General features: G+C 36.8%; 1 pseudogene across 1 annotated transcript; it reads right to left on the bottom strand.

The window, feature by feature from the left end:
- Positions 1 to 440: 440 nt before the first annotated feature.
- Positions 441 to 22,613, bottom strand: LOC114282701 (uncharacterized; annotated as a pseudogene). Its single transcript, XR_014365072.1, has 15 exons — positions 22,516 to 22,613; positions 21,008 to 21,191; positions 20,822 to 20,889; positions 20,654 to 20,708; positions 20,457 to 20,540; positions 20,273 to 20,358; positions 14,057 to 14,137; positions 13,212 to 13,342; positions 12,694 to 12,736; positions 7,541 to 7,545; positions 1,836 to 1,906; positions 1,685 to 1,761; positions 1,524 to 1,605; positions 943 to 1,015; positions 441 to 708 (listed from the first exon to the last, which is right to left on the bottom strand). The product of XR_014365072.1 is annotated as an uncharacterized LOC114282701 (transcript).
- Positions 22,614 to 23,934: the final 1,321 nt, after the last annotated feature.

Here is a 23,934-nt window from a genome sequence, read left to right as displayed (position 1 = left end):
ACATGGTTAATCCTATCCCTATCTCTCAAAACAAACATGAACTATTACTAGTCCATTGGTTATCAAACAAACACAATTTTCTTAATCCCCTTATTAGTAGTCCCTTCACTAACAGTCCTTTCCGTTCTACCTCTGAAAATAAACTGGGCCTTAAATTCAAGAAACATTAGTGAGAATTGAATCCCAATTTTTTTTTTTATACCAACTTGTCCCCACTTCAGTTCCTTAATCACAGGGCTACGGTTACCTTTGTGGCTTAGAGCATTTTCATGTCGATTTTTTCTTTCCCTGTGCATCTACTAGTGAAAAAAAAAGAAAAAGAAAAAAAAAAAGAGTGAATAAAATTTTCTGATCATGGGTCATGGTCAAACATTTATCAACACAACAACTCAGATTAGGCAATACAGACAGTCTCATCTAAATTTATGAAATTAGAGGATTTAGTTAAGCTGTAGTACTAGCCTACTGGCTACTTCACAAAAGACAAAACAAAATATATAAAAATAAATAAAATAAAGAAAGAAATTATAACAATAGAGCTACAAAATTCTTCCCAAGGGTCTCAATTCCCTAGGTATGCCGTCAAAATTCCCAGAATTTATATCTAATTGAAGGACGGGTCTATTCCCAATTTTCCACTGAATTCCATCAGCTAAATGCTCCTTGTTTGGTGTCAGCATTACAAAATTTGGATCGGCTCTCTGATAACTGCATTATATAGTAGAAAAAAACAATCATATAAGCAATCAGTTAAAGAAAAGCTGGCAATTAATCCTATGATCCTGTGAACTTGAGAACAGGGCAGGATAGGATGGGTTTGAATCAGAAGCACCAATTATCAGGCTCTGAACCAACAAAGTTAACCTCCATTCTCAAACTTGATAAGCTTGCACTCCAATGGGAATGCCATTTTTGAATGAACAAAATGAAAATAAAACTAACCTTGCTTCTCTAACATTGTCAACACTGATGCCAAATCCAAAAGCTGTCTTCCCAACTGTATGACCACTTGTAGCTGTGGCCCAGTGGAAATATTTGCTCAGACCATGTTTTATCTATTGTCCATCTACAAAGAGATGTTACGTCTTTTGTTTCATCTGAAGTTGTGAAACAAGGACTCAATTGTTGAATAGTACAATTATGTTTTTTAAACAAATTTCAAAACCGATCAATCCAGAAGCATGGGCTTAACAGATTTTCCAAAAGTCTTTGGACACGAAACAAAGGCAAGTTGACAGTGTCACGACAGAGAGAAAGAGAGAGATGGCAGACCATCAATTCTACAATTTAGCTTGCAATTTATCTTGTCAAGGAAACGGGCCATAAGAAGACTCTAGATATAATATGACACAATGGCTGTATGAATTTCTAGAAATAGATAACTTATCGAAAATAAGAAGAATGTAAACTCACATCAAATTCTCAAAATAAGATAAAATTACATTGATAGAGGTTTCTTAAATCATATAGAGAAAAAAAAATTCCAGTATCAATGGATCAAAAAATCTATCAGAGAGAAATACCTGAAATACTGAAAGTGAAAGCAGGTTTCCACCATGCCTTGAGTGCGAAAGCTACAGATGAGCTGAAAGGCCCCACCTTTCCCTGATAAGATGGTACATGGATAGTTATTCAACTTGTAGTGTGATCCATAGATTCAATTAAGGAAAGCATCAAACTCTACCTTCAACAAGAAATTTTTATTGGCTTGCCAAGATGCAGCAAATTGGAAAGTTCACATTTGATGGTTTGTCATCAACCCTTTGCCACAAGATTAGACTGAATTTAGATCCCATTCCAAACAGCATTAATGGAATTCTACAGTAATCACTTACCTTGCCTGTAACTCAATACCAAAGTCGATGTAGTTTGTAATTCCAACCACTTCATTTTCTTCAAGTGGGTTCTTCACCCATGTAATAGCAAGAGGCAGTATGAGGAAAATCTAGCTGTTTAAATACCTAAACAAGCCGCTACAAGTAGTCATCAAAAACTTTTCCCAGAACAAATCCAGCTTCTATCTTTCCCCTTAAGTAACAAAGGAGAGACCTTACGTAAACCTTTTAGGAAAGCAGCTTCAGGGAGTAATATTATGTAAGTCAGGCTCAAAAGCAAGATGCAATGAATTATTATATGGCTTTTGGAAATCCCGATTCGAAGTACCACGACCTAGAGCTATGGACTCTTTGAAGTGAAAATGTCAAGGTTTATTCCACATTTTTTAATTCTGCCAAGGTCTAGGTGTTTTGCATAGTTATTCAAATTATCTCTTGAATTAAACAATTTCCCGTGTGTTTCCCATATTTATTCGAAGCCATTTTATCAGCTTTTGTTCACATCCTGCCTCCTATACTCATTTCTCACACCACTTGCATAAGTGCAATTCAACATCTACTAAGACTCTATTCGCATGGACTTCACTAGAATCTAACATATTATCGAACTTCAACACTAAGAAAGTTCATGAAACAATGAAGAAATATCACAGATAGTTCCTACTCTGAAGCACCATGTTGCACTTGTTAGAAATGGTGGGAAAATTCGAGGTAAAAACAGAATTTTTTTCCTAACTTTGGTCTAATTTTTAGGTGGGACCCGAGAGTCGATTTTTGCGGGTCAAAGTGGTAACGCGTTCTATGCCGCATTGTGATTCACGTGGTATATTTGGTTGCTCAAAACCATTATCGAGTGAATGGGAAATTGAAGCCAAAGTGTGCTCCATGGAAATGGAGTTTTTGGTGGAAAATCCTTGAAAGTTTGAATAAGGCTTGTCCGACATTGGTTTGGTGGGAAGTTTTGGATGGGTTTATATAGCTTGAAATTATAACTTGGGGAGGGCCCCAAGGGGCACCCCAAGTTTGTAGAAGGGAGAGGTTATGGGCTAGACCCATTGAACCCAAAAATCACCACACGTGGCTTGGGCTTGAGCGCTGGTGTATGGTTGGGTTGGGCTTGTTCGGCCCAATACTAATCTTTTTGGGCAAAAAATATTTGAATTTTATTTTTTCTAAAATTAAATTATAATTTGTCCAATTTGATTTTCGGAATTTAAATTCAAAATTGGGTCCGATTTTCTCCCACCCTACAGCAATCCCGGTTTTCCCTCCATTGTTTATTGTATTCCAGACTTGGGTTCTGTCATGATTGTTGTTGTTGTCTTTATCGCGTTTCCATCCATTAATTCTTTGTATTTTAGTTTTGGGATGTGTTGGGGCAGGTTTGAAACAGGTTGGTTGTGTTTAGAAACAAAAAGTAAATGCCCAGATTTTGGCCTCCTCGCTCGAGCGGGACTTTTCACGCTCGAGCGGGCCCTTTTGCATTTGCTCCTCCGCTCGAGCGAGTAGTTTGACGCTCGAGCGGGATTCTTCAGCCTTCTGTATTTTTCGCAAGCCTGCAGAAGTTGGAATTGTGCTTTCGACGCTTGAGCGTCCGTTTTCATGCTCGAGCGGGAGTCTGTGTCTGACGCTCGAGCGGGGCGTTCCACGCTCGAGCGGACTGTGTGTATTTCAATCTGAGAAGAAGCTTTTTGAATCACTTTTTTTGGCCCTCTCTCTCTCTAAAGCACTCCAAAACCCTAATTCGAGAGCTTCTCTCTCTATAATACTCTCTCTCTCTTTACATTTTGATCTTGATTTAGTGAGACCCAACCCTTGTGTCTTCATCAAAGCGTTGGAGCTTCTCAAGACCTCCATTTCTATCCGAATAGAAGTTGATTTCGCCACCTTTGGAGTTCACCACTTGCTTGGTTCATCTTCTCCTTTGAGCTCCGAAACTTAAGGTAGGGATAACCTACTCCTTTCCATGAGTTTTAACATAAATGTTATGTATCTTGTATAGATGGTGTTGTTGGGAGTTTTGGAAAAGTTAGGGTTTGGAATTGAAATTATAAAAGAGGGGTTTTCTATTTTTGGGGTTCCAAGTGTATGAGTGGTCCCTAAAATGATGTTATTATGTATGATTGATGAAATTTGGTCTTGGGTGCAATATTTGAGAAAATGGGGAAAAAGTCCTAATTTAATGTGATTGATTAATTTGTATAATTAATTTGGGAAATATGGAAATATGAAAATCATGAAATTGGGAAATTATGAGATTGAGTGGTGGAGTTGGATTGATTAATCACTCACCTTTGAAATTGTAGATAATTTATCAGTTTGATAATTTATTATCTGTTTAGAAATAATTGCTTTGGACTATCGGTGGAAGATAGTCTTGATTGTTGTAGACACTGCATGTTGATTAGGGAAATTGAAACTAATCATCTAGAATATGTCATTGAATATGACGGTTGAATTAACACATTGATTATGTGTCTAGATTGATCATTGCATATGATGAAGTGTTTAAATACATTGCATATGTATCATGTTTGGGAGGAGAAAGGGGATGAACTCCATGGTTTGGGGAGGAGATAGGGGATGTACTCTCAAACTTGTTGCGAGGAGATAGGGGATGGACTTCATTGATAACTAAGTTAGCCGGAGTGTCCAGGGTGAAAGTCCCAAAATCTTGATTACGTTTGCATAATGTAGATAAATTGAAGTATTGAAGTATTAATAATATGAGTTGTAGTCTCATTTTGAATTGAAGTATTAATAATATGAGTTGTAGTCTCATTTTGAATTGAAGTATTGAAGTATTAACGATATGAGTTGTAGTCTCATTTTAAATTGATTATGATTGGAGTGTTGATAGTATGAGTTGTAATCTCATTTGAAACTGTTCGGATAAACAATGAATTGTTTCCATGAATTGATTTGGATAATAAAACGGAAAAGGATTGAAACATGATTGTGAATATGGTTTGGTCATGGAAGAGATGTACGTTGGTTAATAATATGAGTTAAACATTTATCGAATGCTAATGTTTTAGTTATTTCTCATATTTGGTTTAGTATATCTCTACTAGGCTTTGGCTCACCCTATATGGGACACCATTTTCAGGTACAAGTGATATGCCACTTCCAAGGACATAGAATGTTTAGAAGCTGAAGGCTTATTTTTGTGATTATCTTTGTATTACATGTAATTCAGGCCAGTGGCTTAAATATGTTAAGAGTTAGAACTCTCTTTTGTTGTAACCAAGTGTTGACTTGGAAAGTTGTAAGCCCGTAGGGCATTTACTTTTGTTGTCAACATGTAATACTTTTGTAATGAATACTCTGATAAATGAATATATGTTTATTTCTCCTTTGTCTATTGATGTCATGGATGATTGGTTATGTACTTAATTTTGAGGGCATTACACACCTGAACAGATTTGACTCTGTTTAAATTCAAATAACCCGGACAGATTCAAATCTGTGTTATTCGGTTTTTATCTGTTCAAATTTGAACTCAATCAGTACCAATTCAAACCCAACAGGTTTAGTACCTGTTCAATTCAAATTAAAAGGGTGCCACTACATCTATAAATAGACTAGCCCTCATTTGATGATTAATTCACAATTTTCGTCCATCCTTGCTGCAATTTCATCTCTGTATTTTGCTACATTTATTCTATTATTTTTCCTATCTAAAAGAGTGTATACACTAAGTGTGTTCATTGAACAAATAAATTGTAGTACTGCATTTATTTGTTGTTGATCATTTCATCTTGGGAGATAGACGTCCATATTCTAAAAGCACCGTGGAGAGGAAGAATCTGTCTTAAGGATACAGTGTCAAACACTGGACTTGATCAGAATAATATTCAAGATATTAATCAAGTAAGTTATTTATTTATTTTTTGTTTTTATTTATTTAATTCTATTTCTAGTTTACTTTTGTAATCAAACATTCTCTCTCATTTCCTATTTTTCTTTTATATTCTGTTTGTCGTTTAGTACCCAAACAGAATTAATTACAGTGAAGATTGTCCAACAATCTTAAGACAGAACCGTTTTTTGTGTCTTCATTGTATTTAATTTTCTGTGTTTTCAAAGTGATATTCTGATTGGAAAATACAAATAGTATTATAAACTATTTGACAGATTACAGTAATATACTGTCTATTTTCTTTGACAACTAGTAGCAATACACTAGTGTCATTAACAATTGCAGAATATTATTTGGTGTTACAGAAAATTATTGTGGTATTTTATTTTTCTGATTTTAGTAACAAGAAAAATAAAATTATTTTGTGTTATAATTTATTTTCTGGTTTTAGTAATTAGAAAATTAATTTGTGATTTGCTTTTCCTGATTTTTGTAATTAGATTTTATGGTTACTGCAACTGGAAGTGGTACTCCAACTGTTACACCAACACCGGTCTCTATCCAGAACCATGTTCAAGTACCAATAAATCATAGAGAAAAATTGAAAAAATTTAACGGTACTGAGTTTAAGAGATGGCAGTAGAAGATGTTATTCTATCTTACAACTCTAAATTTGACTTGGTTTCTCCGTGAAGAGGCTCCAGCACTTAAAAAGGGTGAAAGTGATCGGCAAGTTGTTGTCGCTGTAGATACTTGGAAACATTCAGATTTCCTATGCAGAAACTACATCCTCAATAGCCTTGATAACATGCTGTATAATGTTTACAACCCTCTGAAAACAGCAAAAGAATTGTAGGATTCTTTGGAGAAGAAATACAAGATAGAGGATGCCGGCACGAAGAAATTTGTTGTCGGTAAATTTCTGGACTTCGTTATGGTAGACTCCCAAACGGTAATTTCTCAAGTTCAAAGTTTTCAATTAATTTTACATAATATTCATTATGAGGGTATGTCTCTGAGCGAGTCTTTCCAAATCGCTACTGTAGTGGAAAAGTTACCACCGACTTGGAAAGATTTCAAAAATTATTTAAAACATAAACGCAAAGAGATGACCATGGATGAATTTATTGTAAGACTGAGAATTGAGGAAGATAACCGTAAGGCCCCGTTTGGGGACTTACCTTTTTAGCCAAAAAGCCAAAAAGTTACCATTTTAGCCAAAAAGCCAACAACTCATACCAAAAAGTCAAAGATTCTCTTTTCTCTCTACTTTTTGCACATCTTTTCGTAATTAGCCAAAAAGTCATCCCAAACATATAAGTTTTTTCTACCTACCTTTTTAGCCAAATAACTAAAAAGTTACTAAATTAGCCTGTTCCCAAACAAAGCCTAAGGCAGAAAAGAGGAATGGGAAAAATTCCATTGAGTCCAAGGCTAATGTGGTTGAACAAGTTCACAAACCACATAACAAAAAGAGGAAGTTTACTGGATATGGTTCTAAATAAGGCAACAACAATGGCAACAAGAAGTTCAAAGGAAAATGCTATAACTGTGGCAAAACTGGACATCAAGCTTCTGACTGCCACCGCCTTAAGAAGGATCACAGAAGTGCAAGCAAGAAGACCACTAATCAAGCCAATGTGACAGAATTAAATTACATCTCTGACGGGGTAAATGACATCAACCTCACTGCTGTGGTGTCTGAGGCTAACTTGGTTGGAAATCCCAAAGAGTGGTGGGTTGACATTGGAGAAACTTGTCACATATGTGCGAACAAGAAAATGTTCACTACCTACAATGAGGCAGCAAATGGTGAACAATTTTTCGTGAGAAATTCTTCTACTTTTACTGTGGCTGGACAAGGAAAGGTAATCTTGAAGATGACATCAGGGAAAGAACTGACCCTTAATAACGTACTACATGTACCTGACATCCGGAAGAATTTGGTTTCTGGCTCTTTGTTAAGTAAAAATGGTTTTAGGCTTGTTTTTGAGTCTGAAAAATTTGTTTTATCAAAGAGTGGTATGTATGTTGGTAAGTGATAGATGAGTGATGATCTCTTCAAATTAAATGTAATGACAGTTGTACCAAAAGTTGCTATGAATAAGAATAACACATCTTTTGCTTATATTCTTGAGTCAGATTTATGACATGATAGATTAGGACATGTGAATTTTGATACTTTGCGTAGATTAATTGGTTTAGATTATATACCAAAGTTTAAAATTAATCCTAATCATAAATGTGAAATTTGTGTAAAAGCGAAACTAACTAAGGCTCCTTTTAAATCAGTTGAAAGGAAAATCGAACCTCTAGAATTAATTCATACAGATGTATGTGATCTTAAATTTGTTCAAACTAGAGGAGGCAAAAAGTATTTCATAACATTTATCGATGATTGCACAAGATATTGTTATGTATACATACTTAGAAGCAAAGATGAAGCCTTAGAAATGTTTGAACTCTACAAAACTGAAGTTGAAAATCAACTTGGTAAAACCATTAAAATGGTTAGAAGTGGTAGGGGTGGTGAATATGATGCACCATTAAATGAATTTTGTGCACAACATGGCATTATTCACCAAACTACAACACCCTATTCTCCACAGCAAAATGGAATTGCTGAAAGAACTAATAGAACCCTTAAAGAAATGATGAATGCCATATTACTAAGTTCAAGCTTACCACGGAACTTGTGGAGGGAAGTAATATTGTCTACTAATTATGTTCTTAACAGAATACCCCACAAGAAAACCAACAGCACTTCTTATGAATTATGGAAAGGTCGACCACCTTCCTACAAATACTTAAAAATGTGGGGGCGTTTGGCAAAAGTTGAAGTTCCTATTCCTAAAAAGACTAAGATTTGACCAAAAATAGTAGATTGTGTGTTTATTGGTTATACTCAAAATATTAGTGCATATCGATTTCTGACTTATAAATCAGAAATACCTGATATAAATGTGAACAATATTATAGAGTCAAGGAATGCTGTGTTTTTTGAACATGTCTTTCCTTATAAGAAATGACAGAAATTAAGTTCACAGAAAAGAACTTATGATTGTACACAAAGTCAAGAGACTAATGACAATCAAACACAAGAGACTAGTAATGGTCTCGACCAACAGAATTTAATTGATGATGAACCAAGACGAAGTAAGAGAGAGAGAACATCAAAATCCTTTGGTCCAGATTTTCTGACATACTTGTTAGAAAATGAACCTCAAAGCTTTAAGGAAGCAATGATAGGTCCTGAAGCACCTTTGTGGAAAGAGGTTATTAATAATGAAATTGAATCCATTATGCAAAATCATGCTTGGGAATTGGTGGATCTTCCACCTGGTTCTAAACCTCTTGGATATAAGTGGATATTCAAGAGAAAAATGAAAGCATATGGTTCAATTGACAAGTATAAAGTAAGACTTGTAGTAAAAGGTTACAGACAAAAGGAATGTCTCGATTAATTTGACACATATTCCCCTGTGACAAGAATAACATCCATTCGCATGCTTATTGCTATAGCAGCGTTGTTTAATTTAGAAATACATCAAATGGATGTTAAAACAGCTTTTTTAAACGGTGATCTAAATGAAGAGATCTATATGGGGCAACCCGAAGGGTTTGTAGTGTCGGGGCAAGAAAAGAAAGTTTGTCGGCTTGTAAAATCTCTTTATGGACTAAAACAAGTACCTAAGCAATGGCATGAAAAAATTGATCATGCAATGCTAACTAATGGGTTTAAGATAAACAAATGTGACAAATGCGTCTATGTTAAAAACACTGACCAAGGATATGTCATAGTTTGTCTTTATGTAGATGACATTCTTATCATTGGAAGCTGTAAAAACATGATCAAATCAACTAAACAAATGCTTAACAAAAGATTTGATATGAAAGATATGGGGGTCACAGATGTTATATTAGGAATGAAAATTACTAAAACATCTGACGGATATGCATTATCTCAATCACATTATATTGAGAAAATTCTTGGTAAATTTATCAAGGATGATATGAATATAGCTAGAACACCTGTAGACATCAGTCTTTATTTATCGAAAAATAAAGGTGATGCGGTGTCTCAGTTAAAATACTCCCAAATCATTGGAAGCGTAATGTACCTAATGAATTGTACTCGTCCTGACATAGCTTATGCAGTCAGTAAATTGAGTAGGTACACTAGTAACCTCGGAGAAGACCATTGGAAAGCGATAATTCGGGTTCTTAGATATCTAAGATTTACCCGTGATCATAGTTTGAACTTTACTCGATATCCAACAGTACTCGAAGGTTATTGTGATGCAAATTGGATTTTAGATACTAAAGATTCAAAATCCACTAGTGGAAATATCTTTATTCTGGGAGGTGCTGCTATTTCTTGGAAATCCACGAAACAAACGTGCATTGCACGATCCACAATAGAATCTGAGTTCATTGCTTTAGACAAAGCAGGAGAAGAAACAGAATGGCTTTGTCACTTCTTAGAAGACATTCCAATGTGGCCAAAACCTGTGCCAACTATTTGCATTCATTGTGATAGTCAATTTGCAATAGGCAGAGCACAGAATCATATGTATATCGGTAAGTCACGACATATTCATCGTCGACATAATACCGTAAGGAAATTGTTTTCAAATGGAATAATCTCAATAGATTATATAAAATCTAAAGAAAATATTGCGGATCCGTTAACAAAAGGTTTGACAAAAGAGCTTGTGTATAGTTCATCAAAGGGGATTAGATTAAAGCCTATTACAGAAGAGTCATCATAATGGTAACCCTACTTATATGACTGGAGATCCCAAGAACTGAGTTCAAAGGGACAACTAAGTTATGCGTGGCTCGCCAAAAATCACCAAGGGATTAAAATTTCCCTACCCATTCCTATGGTGAGAGTGATATCTGCAACATATGTTGTATGCAGGGGTATAAGGATAAGCTTTGCTTTTAATGATTACTTATATCTTGATTAAGGCATAAAATCAAGATGAGTATAAGCAGATACTCACAATAAGAATCACCTATACAAGTGTCGAACTGGGGCCGGTTCTATGAGAATGAAAGAGGCTAAATTCTCTAGAAACACTCATGAAAACCAAGAGCATTCAAGGCCAAAATGAACACAACAGTGAGAACCACGATGTGTTAGAAGATATTTTGTGTGAAATCTATTGTCTTGGCTTACACAAACGGCTGAACAATTCAAGGCATCGCGTCTATTGGTTAGCTAGTAAGTTCGATAGGTTATCACTAGGGAAGGTTCAAGGCTGAAAGCTACCTATCCTGATACAAGATATTTTTGACTTATACTCTTTCGATAAATTCTGCATATTTTGCATTTCCGTTGTCATCAAATTCCATTCATGTGGGGGATTGTTAGAAATGGTTGGAAAATTCAAGGTAAAAACAGAATTTTTTCCTAACTTTGGTCTAATTTTTAGGTGGGACCCAAGCGTCGATTTTCAAGGGTCAAAGTGGTACGCGTTCTATGCCGCGTTGTGATTCACGTGGTATATTTGGTTGCTCAAAACCATTATCGAGTAAATGAGAAATTGAAGCCAAAGTGTGCTCCATGGAATGAAGTTTTTGGTGGAAAATCCTTAAAGGTTTGAATAAGGCTTGTCCCACATTGGTTTGGTGGGAAGTTTTGAATGGGTTTATATAGCTTGGAATTATAACTTGGGGAGGGCCCTAAGGGGCACCCCAAGTTTGTAGAAGGAAGAGGTTATGGACAAAATGGGCTAAACCCATTGGATCCAAAAATCACTACAAACGCGCGCGCGCCGCCGCTGCCACCGCCCGTCCGATCAGGAGGGCTGGGGTGGGCCTGGGCCTGGGCTTGGGCGCGGGTGCGTGGTGTGTGGTTGGGTTGGGCTTGTTCGGCCCAATACTAATCTTTTTGGGCCAAAAACAATTGAATTTTATTTTTTCTAAAATTAAATTCTAATTTGTCCAATTTGATTTTCGGAATTTAAATTCAAAATTGGGTCCGGTTTTCTCCCACCCGAACAGATTTGACTCTGTTTAAATTCAAATAACCCAGACAGATTCAAATCTGTGTTATTCGGTTTTTATCTGTTCAAATTTAAACTCAATCAGTACTAATTCAAACCCAACAGGTTCAGTACCTGTTCAATTCAAATTAAAAGGGTGCTACTACATCTATAAATAGACTAGCCCTCATTTGATGATTAATTCACAATTTTCGTCCATCCTTGTTGCAATTTCATCTCTGCCTTTTGCTACATTTATTTTATTATTTTTCCTGTCTAAAAGAGTGTATACACTAAGTGTGTTCGTTGAACAAATAAATTGTAGTGCTGCATTTATTTGTTGTTGATCATTTCATCTTGGGAGATAGACGTCTATATTCTGAAAGCATCGTGGAGAGGACGAATCTGTCTTAAGGACATAGTGTCAAACACTGGACTTGATCAGAATAATATTCAAGATATTAATCAAGTAAATTATTTATTTATTTTCTGTTTTTATTATTTATTTAAATCAAATTTTAATTTTATTTTTGTTACAAAATAAAATCTGTTTTTATTTATTTAATTCTATTTCTAGTTTATTTTTGTAATCAAACATTCTCTCTTCTTTCCTATTTTTCTTTTATATTATGTTTGTCGATTAGTACCCAAACAGAATTAGTTAATTTAATTACAGTGAAGATTGTCCAAGAGCACTTTAAGATATCATAGGCAAACATATTAACCAGTGTCATATGATAAATGGTAATCACAAAAAATAGACCACTACCCCATGTAGATAATATGCATCTCCATTTATCTGTGTTTAGGATGAATAACATGATGCGTCCACTACACTTATAAAGCACACACTAGAAGAACTCTTCTGAGCAGATTTTCAAATTTGATTCTATTTTTTTTCCTAACAGATCACTGTATTATTGCGTCTTCACCACTTTTGAATTTTTATCCTTTTTAGGCACCTGAGGGAGGGAGGGAGGAAGGGAGTGAGGGAGAAGTATACCCCGCCTTTGGACCACCACATGTTGATAGAATGAGGCAATGAACTGCAGTGCAAGTTCCATGCACAAAATATCAGTAGAAAAGTACATAATGAAATAAGAATCATGATTTGCACTAAAAAAAATTGCACATATTCATGCATTAATGCTTTAATTGCCAACAAATGCGGGAGTTACACACTATGCTATAGACTGTAGTACAATCATCAGTACATACAAAGATGTGGTAGTAAGTCGTAGGGATAGGTGGTTGCGTTGTAACAATATAGATCCTCACCATTAGCATGGTACACTGGCATCTTCGTTGCACAACTAGAAAGTCATACAATAAACAGAATTGACCATGCACACATGAATATGCAACCTAGATCCAGTCACTGGTGACCTACTCCTCTATTTAAATCATCAACTCTGTCTTTTGAATTTTTCAAAGAATACCATCGATTCTATGCTGGAGTAAATGTTCCCATATAAAGGGGGAAAATAAAAGAAAGTCAAGAAGATAAATAATAAAACAAACCTGTAAACGTTTAGCAAGTTCAAGACCAAAATTGAAGGATGGGCTCAAAGGACTGCCTGATCCTAGTCCACAGCCAAGAGCACAACTCCAATTCGCTAAATTTTTGTATTTTGCTCCATCTTTGCTTCCAACTATGCAGAATAGCATCCATGAAGAGAACAAAAAATCAATTTTCTAAAAATCATGTTACAATCCCAAGAATGCAATAAGCAGAGAGGAACATGGCACAAACTCCAAAAATGAAACACAAATGGTCTGAGATAATTTGATGTAACCAAGCCAGCATTAGTAGTAAGGCAATTTTTGGGATGAAACAAGTATGAAATAATCATAAGAGTTAAATAGGCTGGGATATGCATTAATTTTATATTAGCAGAGGAAAGAACTTTGGCCCCACTGGATATCTAATCTAATAATTTAAGTACAACTTAACAAATACTTCTTTTCATTCTCTTCAAATTCTCCTATTGTATTTGTTGTTTTTACAACGGAATTGTAAGTTCAATTGTTCACTATAAAAATAAAAGATAATACATCCTGTTAGCATGTGCTACAAACATCATTCACCAAACGACAGCTAAATAATAAGGAGAAATTAAGAGTTAAAAACCAAAACCTCTGAGACAGTTTAGTATTTAACACTAGTAGAACCATCATTCACCAAGAGACAATTAAATGATAAAGAGAAATAAAGAGCTGAAAACCGAAACCTGAGAAAATTTGCCAAACTTAAAAGTAAACAGAAGAGAAGTTCTAAACCAAGCAAAGAGTATAGAATGTTAAGTAAGACTGCAGGAACTTAACTTTCAAATTCGTAGTTCAGACATGAAGTGCAAAATGCTTACATTGTGGTTTCTATTGCACCCCAGCAGTTAACCTTCCCATCTTGCTTACCAGCCATGCACTTTTGGGGAATTCATCTCCCACTACATAGAACAAAGCAATACTATAAAAAAATTTCAGTGAATCACTATTTCCAATGTTTCAAAGTAGACAGATAGAGGCCAAAAGAAGTTAGCTCTGTTGTGCCTAGGAAGCAGAAAACAATTTCACACAAGCACACAAGCAAGAACACACAAAGATTTACGTGGTTTGGCAAATCGCCTACGTCCACGGGCAGGGGATTTCACTATATTTGGAACAAAGAATTACACACTCTGTAATTCTCTCTCTCTGCTATGTATTCTCTCTTCAACTCACTACACTGAGCCACTCCCATTCACTAACCATTTATAGATGAAATGGAGGGCCAAAGTCTTCAACGAGCCACCGACAACATTTATGGAAACCACCAACAACCAACAAGATTAGCCACCCTACCGTGAGTAGCTCGGCTAAAAATGTCTAGCTTCTTCAATTTTTTCTTCAATCCATAATCATTATTGACAAAGCAAACAAAGCAAATCTGAGCCAACCTTCAACAAATCTCCACCTTGGCGAGGATTCTCTATCCAACATAGTGATCGATCAACACTGCTATGCACCCGAAGGTGCTCAGTTCCAAGAGATGTTGACCAAGTCCAAACAGTGTTGGAACTTGATCCCAGAAACCACTTTTGTGAGCATATTGGCCAGATTATCTGCAGTGCTATTCTTTTGAAGCAGAATATCCCATTCTTTCACAATTTCTCGAACGAAATGGAAACGGACATCAATGTGCTTGGTGCAAGAATGATGAACTTGGTTCTTTGCCAAACAAATGGCACTCTGACTATCGCAGTACACCTCAATGTGCTTCTAAACAATACCCAAGTCCTCAATCAACCCATGTAGCCAAATAGCTTCCTTAAAGGCTTCTATCACTGCCACGTACTCTGCCTCTGTAGTAAATAAGGCCACCGTTGGCTGAAGCATTGACCTCCAACTCACTGGCCCTTTAGTAAGTGTAAATATATACCCTATTGTTGACCGGCGTTTGTCTAAGTCACCAGCATAATCTGATTCCACATATCTAACCAAATTTTGTCCGAGTTTATGATCTCTCTCAAACTTTAAACCCATATTAATTGTGCCATGTAAGTACCTCAAGATCCACTTCACTGCTTGCCAATGACTTTTTCCTAGATCATACATATATCTGCTTACCATATTCACAGCATGTGAGATGTCAGGCCTTGTACAAACCATAGCATACATTAATGCACCAACTGCATTTGCATATGGAACCTGTGCCATATGCTTTTGTTCTTCTTCTGTGCGTGGAGACATCGAAGCACTAAGCTTGAAATGAGGGGCCAATGGTGTACTCACAACTTTTGTTTTTCCATTTATGCCAAATCTGTTTAATACCTTTTTCAGATACTGGCTTTGTGTCAAACAAACCATGCCCTTCTTCCTGTTTTTTTTTTTATATCTCCATGCCAAGAATTTTCTTTGCTTCACCCAGATCCTTCATTTCGAACTCTCCTGCCAACTGTGCCTTAAGTTTATCAATCTCCACCTTGCTCTTAGATGCAATCAGCATATCATCTACATATAAGAGCAAATAGATGAAGGAACCATCGGAAAGCTTACGGAAATATACATAATGATCATACTGGCTTCTTGTGTATTTCTTTTCCGTCATGAACCGATCAAATCGCTTGTACCACTATCTCGGAGACTGCTTCAACCCGTATAACAATTTCTTTAATTTGCAAGCCCAATCCTCTTTTCCAACAACTTTGAAACCATCTGGCTGGGACATGTATATCTCATCTTTAAGATCTCCATGTAAGAAGATAGTTTTGACATCGAGTTGGATGAGCTCGAGATCAAACTGTGTAACCAAAGCTAGCAAGATACGAATAGACATGTGCTTCACAACATGTGAGAATACCTCATTGTAGTCTATTCATTCCTTCTGGGCATAGCTTTTAGCTACCAATCTAACTTTGAATCTGATGTTGTCTCTGCTTGGGATGCCTTCTTTCTTGGTGTAAACCCACTTACACCCAATTGCTTTCTTGCATTTTGAAAGTTGCACCAACTCCCAAGTCTGGTTCTTGTGAAGTGACGCTCTTCATCCATAACCTCCTTCCATTTGACATTTCTGGATTCTTCACAGCTTCTTTGAAAGTGCAAGGAATATTATCTTCAATGATTGGAAGTGCATAGGCCACCATATCGGTTATGCAACTGGGTTGCTTAGTACCTCTTTTTTCTTTTTTGATTGTAATGGGTTCTGACTGTTGTGGGGCCTCTGGATCTTCATTTTCATCTGAACTCTCTTCAGAATCTTCTTCAGAGTTATCAATTGAAACTTTTTCAAGATTGTTGCCTGTCTGAACAGTCTTCACTAGAGTCTCAAACTCCACCTGCACTGACTTCTTCAATGCTTCATCATTTTCTTGAGGATTTGGTTGCTTCAGCATTATAGACTCATCAAAGGTAACGTCTCTTCTAATGACAACTTTCTTTGATTCAGGGCACCAGAGTCTATATTCCTTGACACCGTCACTGAAGCCCAAAAAGATAGCTTTCTTGGCTCTAGGATCCAACTTAGATTCTGTAACATGAAAATAAGCTAGACATCCAAAGATACATAGTTGATCATAATCAGTAGCTGGCACTCCTAACCATACCTCCATGGGAGTCTTGTCATCTAGTGCTGCAACAGGTAGTCGGTTGACAAGATGACGAGCATAGTTCAATGCCTCGCCCCAAAATGCTTTGCTCAATCCTGAATGTAACAACATACATCGAACTTTCTCCACCAAAGTGCAGTTCATGCATTCTGCAACTCCATTTTGCTGTGGCGTTCCACTAACTGTGAAATGTCTCACTATCCCTTCATTCCAGTAAACCTCAAAGAAGGGATCTAATGTGTATTCACCGCTATTGTCTAATCTGAGCTTCTTGATCTTCCTACCTATCTGGGTCTCAATCATTTTCTTCCACGTAAGAAAGATGTCTAATACTTCATCTTTATGCTTCATAGTGTAAACTCATACTCTTCTTGAGAAATCATCAATGAATGACACAAAGTAGTGTTTACCTCCCAAAGAAGCATTCTTGAAAGGACCCCACATATCGGTGTGGATGTAATCTAGAATCCCTTTGGTACGATGAATAGCAGTACCAAACTTGATTTTTGTTTGCTTGCCCAGTACACAATGCTCGCAGAACTCAAGCTTCCCTGTTTTAGCGCCTTTCAACAATCCTTACGTTACCAACCCTTGAAAAGCCTTTTCTCCAGTATGCCCTAAGTGCATGTGCCAAAGTCTGGAAGTGTCTGATGCATCATCTTCTGAGCTGGCGGAGACAACCACTCTCCCTTTGACTATAAAGCTGTCTAGGAAATATAAATTTCCCTTTCGAGTACCCTTTATTGCAACAAATGCTCCTCTAACAACTTTGAGGACTCCACCTTCCACAGTTACTCTGTAACCTTTGGAATCTAAAACTCCCACTGAGATGAGATTCTTCGTCAAATCTGGTACATACTGAACATCTTTAAGAATTCTGATTGTTCCGTCATGCATCTTCAGTCAAATTATTCCAATCCCCTTTGTTCTGCAAGCTTGGTCATTGCTTATCAACACAACTCCTCCATCGAACTCTCAAAAGCTTGAGAACCACTGTTTGTTAGGACACATGTGGTAGGAACATCCAGAATCTAGAATCCATTCATCAGACTGGCCATGTGATAAAACTGTGAAGGCTGATCCTTCACCATTATCTCCATCTCATGCAACGTTCACCTTTTCCTCTTTCTTGTCTTTATTGGGACAATCTTTTTGGAAGACGTCTTCTATCTGATGATCTCCCTCTGAATTTTTAGCGAGACTTTTCCCGCCCTGTATATCTTCTGTTATTCATCGTGCCTCTGACTGTCAATGCCTCTGATGCTGAATCCCTGTTTACAGACTTATCTTTCCTTCTGAACTCATTGTTTACCTAGGCATTTGAAACATCAACATACTTGATCTTTTCTTTACCATACCGTAAAGTGGTGGTGAGATGATCATATGTGTTAAGCAAGGAATTCAATAATAACAGTGCTTTATTTTCATCATCAATTTGAACATCCAAGTTTTTCAAATCGGCAATAACTTTGTTGAAATTGTTTAGGTGTTCATTCATCGAAATACCTTTCTTGTAGTCGAAACGAAACAATCTCTTCTTCAAGTAGAGCCGGTTCTCACTGCTCTTTGTCATGAATTTGTCTTCCAGCGTCTTCCAAAGCTCTTTTGCAGTATCATATTTTGTGAAGGCGTACTTCTCCTCTTTTGCAAGGCAAAGTCGGATAAAACTGTAGGCCAAGAGATTTACTTTCTTCCATTCTATCTCGTTCATGTCATCTGGTTTGTCTCCCAGAGTGAAGTGCAGGTTCATCTAGACAAGCATATCTTTAACTTCGCATCTCCATATGCTAAAGTTGCTGCTACCATCAAACTTCTCTACCTCGAACTTAGCATGGGACATGGGGGTCCAACGCCGAAAGCTGCTTGTAGCCATGGGGCTACTTGTAGACTCAATTGATCTCCTCTCTGTAGATTCTACCGTTGAAACTTTTCAAAAAAACTCCACCACAACAATAGCGGATGCTTGAAATGTCAGAGATAGACAACTTCTAAGCTTTCGAAAAACTTCACTAAAATTTCGGGTCTGAATCTCAAAAAAAAAGAATCTGCGGTTGTGTCCGGAATGGTTGATTTAGCTAGGAAAGCACTTTCTCCACTTCTTCAGGGACCTCAATGAAATTTCTCCAAATCTATGAGCCAAATTATAATTTTCCAAAAAATCTAAGGACCTTACTGTAATTTACAAAAGTTTTAGGGGCTAAATTACAATTTCAGCAGATCAGGGACTGAAATGTAATTTACCAAACTTTCAAGGGCCTCCCTACAATTTCAAAAAATTTGGCTGACTGGGACGTTGACGTGGCAGATGTGCTGATGTGGGGATGATGTGGCAGTTGAGCTGGCGGTGACATATCTCGACACATGGCAATGACTTGGCAGGGTTGTGTGGGATGATGACGTGGCATGTGTGCTAATGTGGCAATGACGTAGTAGTTGAGCTGGCAGTGACGTGTCTCGACACGTGGTTCAGACGTGGCAACTTTCAAAAATAATTTGGAAATTTGTTTGTGATGAGTCTTGAACCCTTGACCTGAAAGTGTTGATCCAAGGCTCTAACCACTCTAGTTAAGTGTTAACTTGTGCTATATTAATGCACAAGTGAATCCTTAATGCCTTTAGGACAGGTTGACTTTTCAACCTTTGCTTCTTTGCCGAACTGAACTTTCCGGCCAGTCTCCGGCAGAACTTCGGTAAGCGCGTGAGGGCGTGTGGAATGTCCTCGTGGGATGGTCTTTCTGGGTCTGAACTCCACTCGTCGAGGCGGTCGTCGTGGTATGCTAAAAACTCGATTTCGACAACTTTGAAATTTTCAGTTTACGGAAAAAAACACTCTGTTTTTTGCACAACAATGCTCTGATACCAATTTGTTGTGCCTAGGAAGCAGAAAACAATCACACACAAGCAAGAACACACAAAGATTTATGTGGTTCGGCAAATCACCTACGTCCACGTGCAGCGGATTTCATTATATTTGGAACAAAGAATTATAAACTCTGTAATTCTCTCTCTCTGCTCTGTATTCTCTCTTCAACTCACCACACTGACCCCCTCTCATTCACTAACCATTTATAGATGAAATTGAGGGCCAAAGTCTTCAACAAGTCACCGACAACATTTATGGCAACCACCAACAACCAACAAGATTGGCCACCCTAACATAAGTAGCTCAGCCAAAAATGTCTAGCTTCGTCAATTTTTTCTTTAATCAGTAGCCATTGTTGACAAAGCAAACAAAGAAAATCTGAGCCAATCTTCAACAAGCTCAACAAAGATTTAATGAAAATGTGCACATTATTGCATTCCAAATAAACTTTTTTTAAAAAATGTGCAGTAGTGAACTATTTTATTTTTATTTTTATCAGCAATGTACAGAAACAAATTGATTAATCAAGTTCACAAGCCAACAAAGAATGTTAGCATAAGAACTAAAATATAAAGAACCATAACTCGTGAAAATAGGAGAAAAATCAATTACTTGCAATACAGGTCACATACAACAGAACGGCATTAATGTAGCTCCAATTGATAGATTTGACGAGCCATATCTCAACCCCGCAACACCATAATCTTCAGAAAATACTCTGCATGATAAGTAAGCCTTTTGAATATAACACTGCCAATAGTAAGGCATCCCAACAAGCTAGAGAATCCATAAGATAGTTTTAGGATCGGAGCATACCTTTTCTTCAAAAGCATCGGGAAAAATCCAAATGCTCCAAAACCATATTTAGGGTAGTAGGCACATGACCTCATTAGTAAATTCCTAAGGTAAAGCACGAAGACAAACATTAGAGAATGATGATAAATGGTTGCAGAATACCACCCCCCCCCCCCCAAAAAAAAAAAAAAAAATCGTATCAAGAAAGTGCTGCTTACGGATTAGTATTTGATAAAAAATAAGTCTATGAATGTGTAAGGGTCATCAACATCACTGTTAGAAAAATTGTTAGATTGTTACTCAATGATTATTTAATCACATCAATATCTTAACTTAATGGCACGACAAAGGAAGATGATGCATAGTACAAACAAACACTACACTACCTTTGCCAGCGGGATAGTGCATTTTCCATGATTTTCTCCTTGGGCTTGTGATTAAGTGGGCCCAAAACCTGAACATGCCAAGGGAGACAACATACTCCTTGATATCAATGTCGAATCAGTGTTGAATTATAATCCAGCAGAAGATATTTTTTTAGAAAGAAGAAAAAATTATATATTTCATTTAACTGATATCTTTACAGGAGTAACTGTAACCCAGAAGGATACAGTTGCGATCAAATCTACATGAAGGTCATCAATGGGTTTTAGCATGATTCTTGTGCTAAAATGCCTAGCTTCTTCAAAGTAATCCTCAAAGAGGCATCTCAAAGCAAGCTTCCCAAATAACAAGTCATATGATGACTCCAACATCCTGCATCACCTCACCATGAGTCAACAAAATCAACTACTAAACATTTCTCCATGCTGAGAAACAGTAACATGTTCAGACAAGCAAACATATAGGAAATCAAGGCAAAGCCTGCTTCTAGAAACAACAAGGAACTGAAAAATGTAAATTGATTAATAATAAAACCATAAAACTTGCCCTGCATCCATTGAAATGCTTAATTTATTTTGAGCAGCAAATTCATTTATATGCAAAATTGCCTAATAAATGTGATCGATAAGACATTGCCAGTTTAAAGGGCTCTATAGACCATTCCTCGTTGTTGAACCCAGATAACCGAGGGTACTTGTGACAGATAGACAGGGCAATGACCTAACTTTTTTTTCTACGACTGCCCTCATACTTAAATATGCATTCGCATGCCTGGAAGCCTCAGCTTTTACAACTGCACCAAGCAATTGTCCTTTCATTCTCAATGATATACTTGAAAAGGTTTGATTAAAAATTAAAAAAGGCCCACAAACAATTGTTGTAAATTCCAACTTCCCTAATCACCAAGCGCTAGAAAATATTGAGTAAAACAAACATTAATGTGATCCTGACAAAAGAAGACATCACTCAAACAAACCATAATCATCGATTAAAAAATAAAATAAAAATATGTAGTACCAAAAAAAGTTACGTATACTGGTCAATTCTGAATCTCATGTTTGAATCACAGGACAGTCCCTATATCCCCCATATGGGGTACTATTGAATTGGGAGGGAAGTTGGGCACAAAAATGTAAATTAAGGGCATTTGGATTAGGGAGTTAAATATTAAGGGTAAATTACACTCACCTCCTTGAAGGCTTGAGAAAAATATAGTTAGCCCCACAAGTTTAAAATAATTACACAGACCTCCCCTTTTAGAAAAGTTAGAGTGATCAAAACTAATGCTACTGATAGGTAGACAATGAAATAAACAGTGGTATATATATATATATATTAGTAGAGGAAAAATCCATGCGATTTACCAATTATTGATAAAAAAAAAATGACTAAGTATTATATGAATTAAAAGCTGATGTAATTATATATTTTCTTCAAACTTGTAATTTACCCAAAAATTAAAAAAACCATTATACCATCTAGTGATGTATAATAATTCTACACAAATATGGGATATGATAACTAAACTATTCTCACATTCCATAAAGAGGCTATGGAATTATCATTCCATTACAATTGTGAACCAAACACTACCTTTGTCCAAACGTTAATAGTCACATCTAATCCAATAAACAAACATGGCATTTTTATGTATGTATGTATGTGTGTGTAATTAGAGGAAGGAGTTGGGGAAAACTTGGTGCGGGCAGCGAGAGAGGGGAAATCAAACAGTAGTAGAACCAACGCTATTGGCGACAGTGGAGCTTCTTTGTTCGCCGTTAACCAGTTCCCCATCTCTCTCTCTCTCTCTCTCTCGCTCTCTATCTAAAGACTTCTGTGAAATCGTCTCCAAAGAATTAATCAAATGGAAGAGCGAGAGAACAAGAATGAGAGAGAGAGAGAGAGAGAGAGAGAGAGGGGGAAGAGAAGAAAGGAGATTAGGATTTGAGAACAATAAGATATTATAGAAACAAGGGGAAAACAAAGATATTATAGAAAGGATATCAAGCAAGTTATCTGGATGGAAATCAAAGAGTTTATCCCTTGTAGGTAGAATCACCCTTATTAAATCTGTCACATCTGTCATTCTCAACCACTTGATGCAGACTATGGAACTTTCTAGGAATATATGTGACAAAATTGATAGGCTTAACCGAAATTTTCTCTGGGGTAGTACTGAAAATGCTAAGAAAGTCCACCTTATCAACTGGCAAACTGTCTACAAAAGCAAGAAACAAGGGGGCCTCGGCATCAGGAAGGCAAGAGAACAAAATTCTGCCCTTATTACTAAACTGGGGTGGAAAGTTGCTAGCAATTCTGAAGATCTTTAGTGTTCAATCCTTAAATCAAAGTACCTCAAAAAGCACTCCCTATCCAATTGGCCCAACAAAAGAAAAGCATCTCACACATGGAAAATAATCATAAGAAACAGAGATGTGTTGGATAAGAATATCAAATGGAATGTTGGTAATGGTGAAAACATCTCACTCTGGATTGATTGGTGGTATGGCTCACAGCCCCTTTGCCACAGCAGTCCTGGACCTCACATTAATGTTACAACCCAGGTCAGTTCCATCATTGATGACGAAGGAGGCTGGGACCTCACACCAATACAAGACCTAATCTCCCAACAGAACAAGGACAATATTCTACAGATACACAGACCCAGGTTTGTAATCTTTATGGACACTCCAATATGGTAGGGCTCTTCTAATGGTAACCACTCAACTTCAACAGCTTACAAGGCTATTTCTGAACAAGATGATAATGAGCAGGATTGGAATTGGCTCTGGAACATTAAAGCTCCTCAAAGACTGAAAAGTTTCCTCTGGTTAGTAATGCATGACAGATTGTTAACAAACCAAATGAGGCTCATTAGGAACCTGTCTGATTCTGCTACTTGTCCCAGATGTAAGATAGCAATAGAAGACATGCACCACCTATTAAGAGGATGCTCTAAAGCAAAAGCCATTTGGATCAAGCTTAAAGACACTAATTGGTGGCACCATGGAAACAACCGAACTCTTGCAGAATGGATCAAAACCAACATGAAAATGAAAAACCAATTGGCAGAAATCAAATGGCCTATCATATTCTTGACAGCATTATGGACTAT

The sequence above is a fragment of the Camellia sinensis genome, chromosome 1 (assembly GCF_055761805.1).
Source record: "Camellia sinensis isolate YWXY chromosome 1, ASM5576180v1, whole genome shotgun sequence".
NCBI lineage: Eukaryota > Viridiplantae > Streptophyta > Magnoliopsida > Ericales > Theaceae > Camellia > Camellia sinensis.
The sequence above is the reverse complement of the archived record's forward strand: the minus strand, read 5'-3'. Positions and strand labels throughout refer to the sequence as shown.